Source organism: Zophobas morio, unplaced genomic scaffold (genome assembly GCF_036711695.1).
Source record: "Zophobas morio isolate AGI-343-1 ecotype UQ-CSIRO unplaced genomic scaffold, CSIRO_AGI_Zmor_V1 ptg000012l, whole genome shotgun sequence".
Classification (NCBI taxonomy): Eukaryota; Metazoa; Arthropoda; class Insecta; order Coleoptera; family Tenebrionidae; genus Zophobas; species Zophobas morio.
Genome location: NW_026972117.1, coordinates 660,411 through 667,655, shown reverse-complemented (window position 1 = coordinate 667,655; position 7,245 = coordinate 660,411).

Genomic DNA, 7,245 nt, shown 5'->3' with positions numbered 1-7,245 from the left:
ATTTTTCTTTGAGATGTTTACATTGTTATCGGAATGTGTCACAGGAATTATGAAGTTGCATTCTGGATCACGTTTAGTGCTTGCTGGGTAGCTTGAAGAAGTAGGAACAGGTAGCGGTGACTTGGAACCATGGAGGAACAAAGTAGGAACAGAGCCGGGTTTAAGTCTTTTATTTGAATAATAACAATTTCTCTCAAGAGTGTTTACCACAAATGTATAAATTATTGGCAATATTATCACCTGAAATGGTTTTAATGGCTATACATTCCCTTAGGTAAAAGATTCATGTTGGGGTACCTACTTGTAGCATTAAAAACCTTTTTGCACCACAACTTTTTGTTCACAGTGTTTGAAGGGAATCTGTGCATCATTTTGTGGTCTCTAGCATCCTTGATTACCCCACAAACAGGCACAGAGCAATATTTTTTGGACATTTTGATAATATCAATTCAAGCACAAACTGTTTTGGTGCGTGACAAAACGGATTAATTACAGGTTCCTGTAACTCCCGAAGGGGGTGACATCTTTTGATATTTTCCCTTTTGACAAGTCGGACGATTGTAACTAATTGGAGAGACTTTAAAATAGTGAATCAACGAAGACGACGATATATACATATACTAATTCTTGAAAAATCCAACTATAGAAACAACGACCCATTTTAACGTAATTTTCGGATACGTTTGTGTGGTTACTGAGAAGAAATGATCAAAATATTTTCATCCTCACGAAAATGTGAGAATCAGCCTGGCTGTAATTGTTGGACTTTGGACTGTATACATATTTAGCCGAGGGAAGTTCTGTCAAATTGACATTTGACCAACTTTTTAGAAATTTTGTTTAGACAGGAAAGCGTCAAAGTCAATCTAAAATACAGAAATCCGACAAAACTTGTTCTTACTATTTTCCTGTTTCGCACAACGTTCAAAACACTGCATCATCATAAAGAATAATTTTGTTTCTATTATTAGAATTTTAGTAAAATAATAAAGAAAGGTACATAATAAAGGCCATAAGACAACGAAGGCTTTTTTTGCGACGAACTGGTTTCTTCGAAAGCTAATTTTACCGAATTGCACAAATTGGTATAACACTGGTAACACTTCCTCCTAGTGTGGTTGACGCACATTTTTGGGGGAGTGTACTTGTGGTCAGCGCAACTTCTGAATTCGCTGAACTTACCATCATCTACAAGTAGCTCATTTACCAACACAGTAAGGGTGTAATTATTATATTTACATTCTTTATGAATACTTGCCATACATACTTGGGTATAGTTTTCGATTCTTTTACATTTTTCTGTATCGACGGTGTTTTGGCACACCCCGTTACAACTATAACATACGGTGGGTTCTTTTTCTTCTTCTTCTTTTTCTTCTTGAGCTAGGGAAAACCCCGCAATTAAAACTATATAGCAGAGTTCCATAAATAATTTCATTGTAGAGGCACAGAATTGTACTTGATCCTCAGCAGACGTTATATTTAGTAGCAATTTGGAAAGACCACTTTACTTAAATTTTTGCAAATGTCAGTATGTATTGACAAGTTTTCAAATAAATAAGCTTTCTAGATATTGTACATAGGTACTTTTTTATGTGTGTTTATCGTAACTAGACTACTTTACTTACACTCATTTAGGGCCGGTTGCATAAACGCAAATCAAATTTAATCTCTGATTAAGAACAATTGTAACTATGATAATAACAATCGTTACTATGGAGTTAATCAGAGATTAAATTTGATTTGCGTTTATGCAACCGGCCCTTAGTGTAGCGGTTCGTAAACTTTTAAAAGTAGCAGCCAATTTTACTTTTATAAAATTACGTTTTTTTCGTAATCTACATCAAAAAGAATGTTTTTATAATTTTTTTGGGACTCCCGAAACCCCCGTATATAACGTACTGAAGAGTTAATCCGCCATTTTCCAGACACCCGATATAATGGAATGGCAGTCTCTAAAGAGGCGTCAGTGCCAGACCATAAATGGATTATGTATTCGTTAAAATGTATAGACATAAAGACAAACCCTAGGCTCACGAACTGGGCTTTATACAATGAAGAACTGGAAGACAGACTGGGGACCTCCGCACAGGCGATACCAATAGAATATAAATCGACAGAAGACATAGAGAAAACTTTGACTATTATCAACGACTCTCTGATGTCAGTTTATGAGAAAAGTTGCCCTCTAAAGAAGGAAGGCCTGGGCAAAGGTACACTATGGTGCAACCGAAGACTCAGCCTACTTTAATCGGAGCTAAGAAAACTTTTCAATAGAGCAAAAAACACTAAGAAAACGAAATACTTTAAGAAAGAATTAAGAGAGAACCAGGTTTCCAAAAGAAAGAGCCACCTTAGAAGAGTCCGCAGAACTTTTGCTGCAGACTATGTTTTCAGGTAGCACAAGGACTACCTTCCATTCCAGATGGGATGTAGCCGGTACTTAAGCTTTGCGCTGGCGGCAAAGGTAGTCATGGAGGCAAGAGTGGAGTGGGCAGTTGGCAGCTTTTCCTCATATAAATCTCCGGGAGTGGACGGTATCTATCCCGCTCTCCTGCAGAGTAGAATGAGCAGACTACGCCTTATCTTGTTAGTACGAATGCTTCGGACGTGTGTGGCTTTCAGCTAGATACCGAATGTATGGCCAAAAGTAAAGGTTATCTTTATACCTAAGCCAGGACGACAAGATTATACCTTGGTCAAATCCTACAGACCAATTAGCTTAAAATCATGCTTGCTGAAAACGCTAGAAAGACTAAGCGAAAAAGAGATTCGGGAGACCGCCTTAAACAAGCAACCTCTACGTCTGAACTAACATGCCTATATCGATAAAACGACATTCAAAAGCATAGAACTGGCCCTACAAGAACACGAAGTGAATTCCATGGTGAGTATGTGGGTAACAGGACTGACAGGTATGCTGAGGAATAGGGAAGTACTAATTAATGTAGGTGGCACTGAGATCGAGGCTGATGTAAACAGGAGATGTCCCCTGGGACGATGTATACTCCCATAGTTGTTCATGATGCCGACGTGCGCTGCTATATCCATAGGTACATATATGTAAATAAATGTATAAACATGTTTCTCCGGTCCTCATTTACTCTTACCAAATTGGCAGTGGCTATTTTTTAGAGGTTTTGCTCATATAAGGCTGTTTACATCACATCAAAGTATCAAAGTGAATTTAAAATACAAAAATCCTAGTTAACTTGTTCTTAGCTTTTAGCTGTTTCATACAACACTTGCACCACCATTCGGAAACACTGCATCGTCATAAAGAATAATTTTGTTTCCACTATTGGAATTTTATTAAAATAATAAACAAAGGTATACAATAAAGGATATATGACAACAAATGCATTTGTGACGAACTGGCTTCTTCGAAATATAAATCTTCCCAATTGCACAAATTGGTGTAACAATAGTAACAGCTCTGCTCAGTGTTGTTGACGCATTTTTTTGTAAGGTACTCGTGATCAGCGCAATATCTCAATTGGTCTACCGTACCATCATCTACAAATAGTTCATTTACCAACACAGTAAATGTATAATTATTATTATATTTACCTCTTTTATAAAGCTTTATTGTACATGCTACGGTATCGTTTGTACACTCGAAACTATTCATGGGATCTTTGCACGCGATTGCACAATCGTAACACTCGGTGGGCCTGTTGTCTTGAGCGAGGCAAAGCACCGGAACCAAAACTAAATACCAGACTGCTACTAGTTTCATTGTAGACGCATACAATAACTGTACGTCGTCGATCCTTAGCAGACGTTATAATGTTCATTTATAATTTAGCAGGAGTTTGGAACGGATACTTTACTAAGTGTTGTCAAATTTTCAGATAAATGTTACCGCTGCCGCCACGTGGCCGCCACTGGACCGGCTCCCGTGATGCTGGCGCCGCTGGCGTGGACCGGCGCAGAGAGAAGAGAAACAGCTGAGCGGAACGACGTAGAAAATATATGGCGTACCAGTGGTGCCTTGTATAACTTTTGTAATTCGGACACTTTTCTTTGAAATATATTATAGGGCAGCGGTGGGATAGCCCTTGTGCTTTTCTGTGAGAGTTCGGGAGTGATGTGAATGCGATGGATCGTGATAGTTACTCCAGTAGCTCGAGCTCCAGATCGAGTTCAGCGGATGGGAACTACAAGCGCAGACAGAAGCGTACTCGATCACCTTCCAAAGCGTCCCGAAACTTAAGCGCACCTGGTACGAGCCGGGGCAGCGACCATAAGTCATGTACGCCATCAAATACACCTCCGTTATCAAAATCCAACGATACTGTGAGCAGGTTAGAAGCGTTGGTGGAAAAGTTGATTAAGCACCAAACAAAGGCGAAAGACAAACACCATCGTGGAATTAGGGTTGCTATAAAACCGGAAAGTATACCCGAGTTCACGCCTGGAAATCCAAATTTGAGTTCAGCGAAATGGATCGCAAAAATCGAACAGTTGGCAAAAATTAATAACTGGGATGAGCCAACCATGATATTTTTAATGCAGAGTCGTCTAAGTGGATTAGCTCGACGCTGGTATGATAATTTATCAACATATCGACTGAGTTGGAAAGAGTGGAAGAAATTGCTCGTAAAATCCTTCCCTGAACACAGAGATTTCGCCACTACGTTACGTGCCCTCGTAAATCGGATGAAGTTGCCTACAGAATCATGGGAAAGATATTACTTTGACAAGGTAGAACTTACAAATGCTTGCGATATTAATGGACATAGAGCCGTGTCGTGTATTATTGATGGTATTGAAGATCCAAGCGTCCAAGCAGGGGCCAGAGCAGGTAGATATACGAGCCCAGACCGGCTCTACGCTGAATATATCTCTGTTCTAAAACCTGAAAAGTCCGTCTCGAGCACGACTGTAGCGAAAACTGCGTTTACAACTCCACATCGCCGTCCTTTGAGCGAAAGGGAGCGATCAAATGAGCCGCCTTCAAAAAAAAGCGAAACCACCGGCTAGAAGACCCCCAAAATGCTATAACTGTAGGGATGAGGGTCACTTTGCCGATAAGTGTCCGAAACCCAAAGTGGAATGTGCCAGTTGTAAGCGGTTGGGCCACCTTACAAAAGATTGCCGCAGGCAGTCCATCAAGAATCAAGTTGTCCTTGAGAAAGACTTGGCACCCGTCAACAGTAGTTATTTTTTTGACTGCTGGGTTAATGAAACGCCCTCCCAGGCATATGTTGATTCGGGGTGCGGCGCTGTTCTAATCCGGGAAGATACCGCCAACATGCTGAACATGGAACGCAGTCCCTGCACGAAATATGTAATAGGTTACGGCGGAGTAGCCACGAAAACTCTCGGAAAACTGATCATCCGACTCAAGATAGATGGTGCAGAGGCTGAAGTTGAGAGCCTGATAGTACCCAATACTGCTCAAGAAATTCCTGTGCTGGTGGGCCAAACTTTCTTAAATCAAGATGAGATCATGATGATTGTTTCTGGACAGACCGTACGAGTTACCCGAAGAGGAAGTGACTTGTGCGAAACTCTCGATGTTCCTCCCAGGAAAATTCCTTTATGGGCAAAGGAATCAATCGTGTTAGAACCGAGAACAACGGCTCTCGTCGCCGTGACTTCTCGAGGTGCCTGTGCCGACGACGTATACGTAAGAGGTGGCTTACGACCGCTGCCTGATGGAGAACACGTCGTACACGAATGTATTACGAAGGGGGAGGATGGCTACGTCGCCATCACGAATCTTTCGTACCGGCATATCGAGGTAAGTCCCAAAACAATCTTAGTTAGGTCTGTAGTTTGTTTTGAGGAAAAGTCGTCTCCGGTGTCAAAAGTAACAACTGCATTGCCGTTAGCGACACAATCCGTTGATGTAGTCGATGTTTTCGATTTCCATAATCTGATATACAATCAACATCTCACGCCAACGCAGGTCCGTGATTTAGTTAGTTTAATAAACGAATTTAGCGATTGTTTTGCGTCAACCACTAAACATCTAGGCAAAACCGACGTGTTGAAGATGTCGATACATCTTCAGGATGACAATCCTGTGGTCTATCGGCCATATCGTCTCTCTCACAATGAACGCCAAGTTGTGAGAGACATCGTAAAAGATCTACTCGAAAATGAGATCATCCAAGAATCGGATTCGCCTTACTCGAGCCCTATAGTCCTCGTGAAGAAGAAAAACGGTGAGCAGCGTATGTGCGTCGACTACAGAGCCTTAAACGCCAAAACAGTAAAGGACAGGTTCCCTCTTCCACACGTTGACGAATTCGTAGAAAAATTGAAAGGATGTAGGTACTTTACAAGTCTGGACCTGGCCAGCGGATACCACCAATTGCAAATAGAAGCTTCTTCTGTTCCTAAAACGGCTTTTGTCACTCCAGACGGTCACTACGAATTCCTCAGGGTTCCATTTGGATTGTGTAACGCACCAGCTGTGTTCCAAAGAACTATAAACAAGGTTTTGGGGAATTTGCGTTACGGGAAGGCGCTAGCTTATATGGACGACATATTGCTGCCGACAGAAGACATCGAAAGTGGCATGGCTAATCTAAGACTGGTCTTACAGTCACTTCGCACTGCTGGACTTACTTTACGCCCGGCCAAGTGCCAGTTTTTTATGGAAAAAGTTGAATACTTAGAACATGAGATTAGTGGCCAAGGCATACGACCAGGGAAAGCAAAGACAGTCGCAGTCGAGAATTTCCCAACGCCGACTGATGTACGTGGTGTCAGACAGTTTCTTGGCTTGGCTAGTTATTTCAGAAAGTATGTTAGAGATTTCGCTAAAATCGCTAAACCGCTAACAATCCTAACAAAAAAGGACACTGTTTTCACATGGGGTGACGAACAACGGATAGCTTTTGACGCCCTCAAAAAGTCATTAACATCACGACCTCTATTGGCGATTTACGACCCGCAATTGACGACGGAGGTTCACACTGACGCATCCAAATGGGGAATAGGTGGCATTCTATTACAAAGGCAAAGGGACGGTACTGTTCGACCAGTACTATATTATTCCAGACAGACTACGAAGGAAGAACAACGATACCACTCATACGAGTTAGAGACAATGGCAGTGGTGTATACATTGAAAGCATTTAGAATATATTTGATTGGTCTGAAATTTAAGGTTGTGACGGATTGTAGCGCGATTCGCGCCACTCTATCGAAGCGTGATTTAGTCCCTAGAATTGGAAGATGGTGGCTAAGCATCCAAGATTATACGTTTGACGTCGAATATCGTCCGGG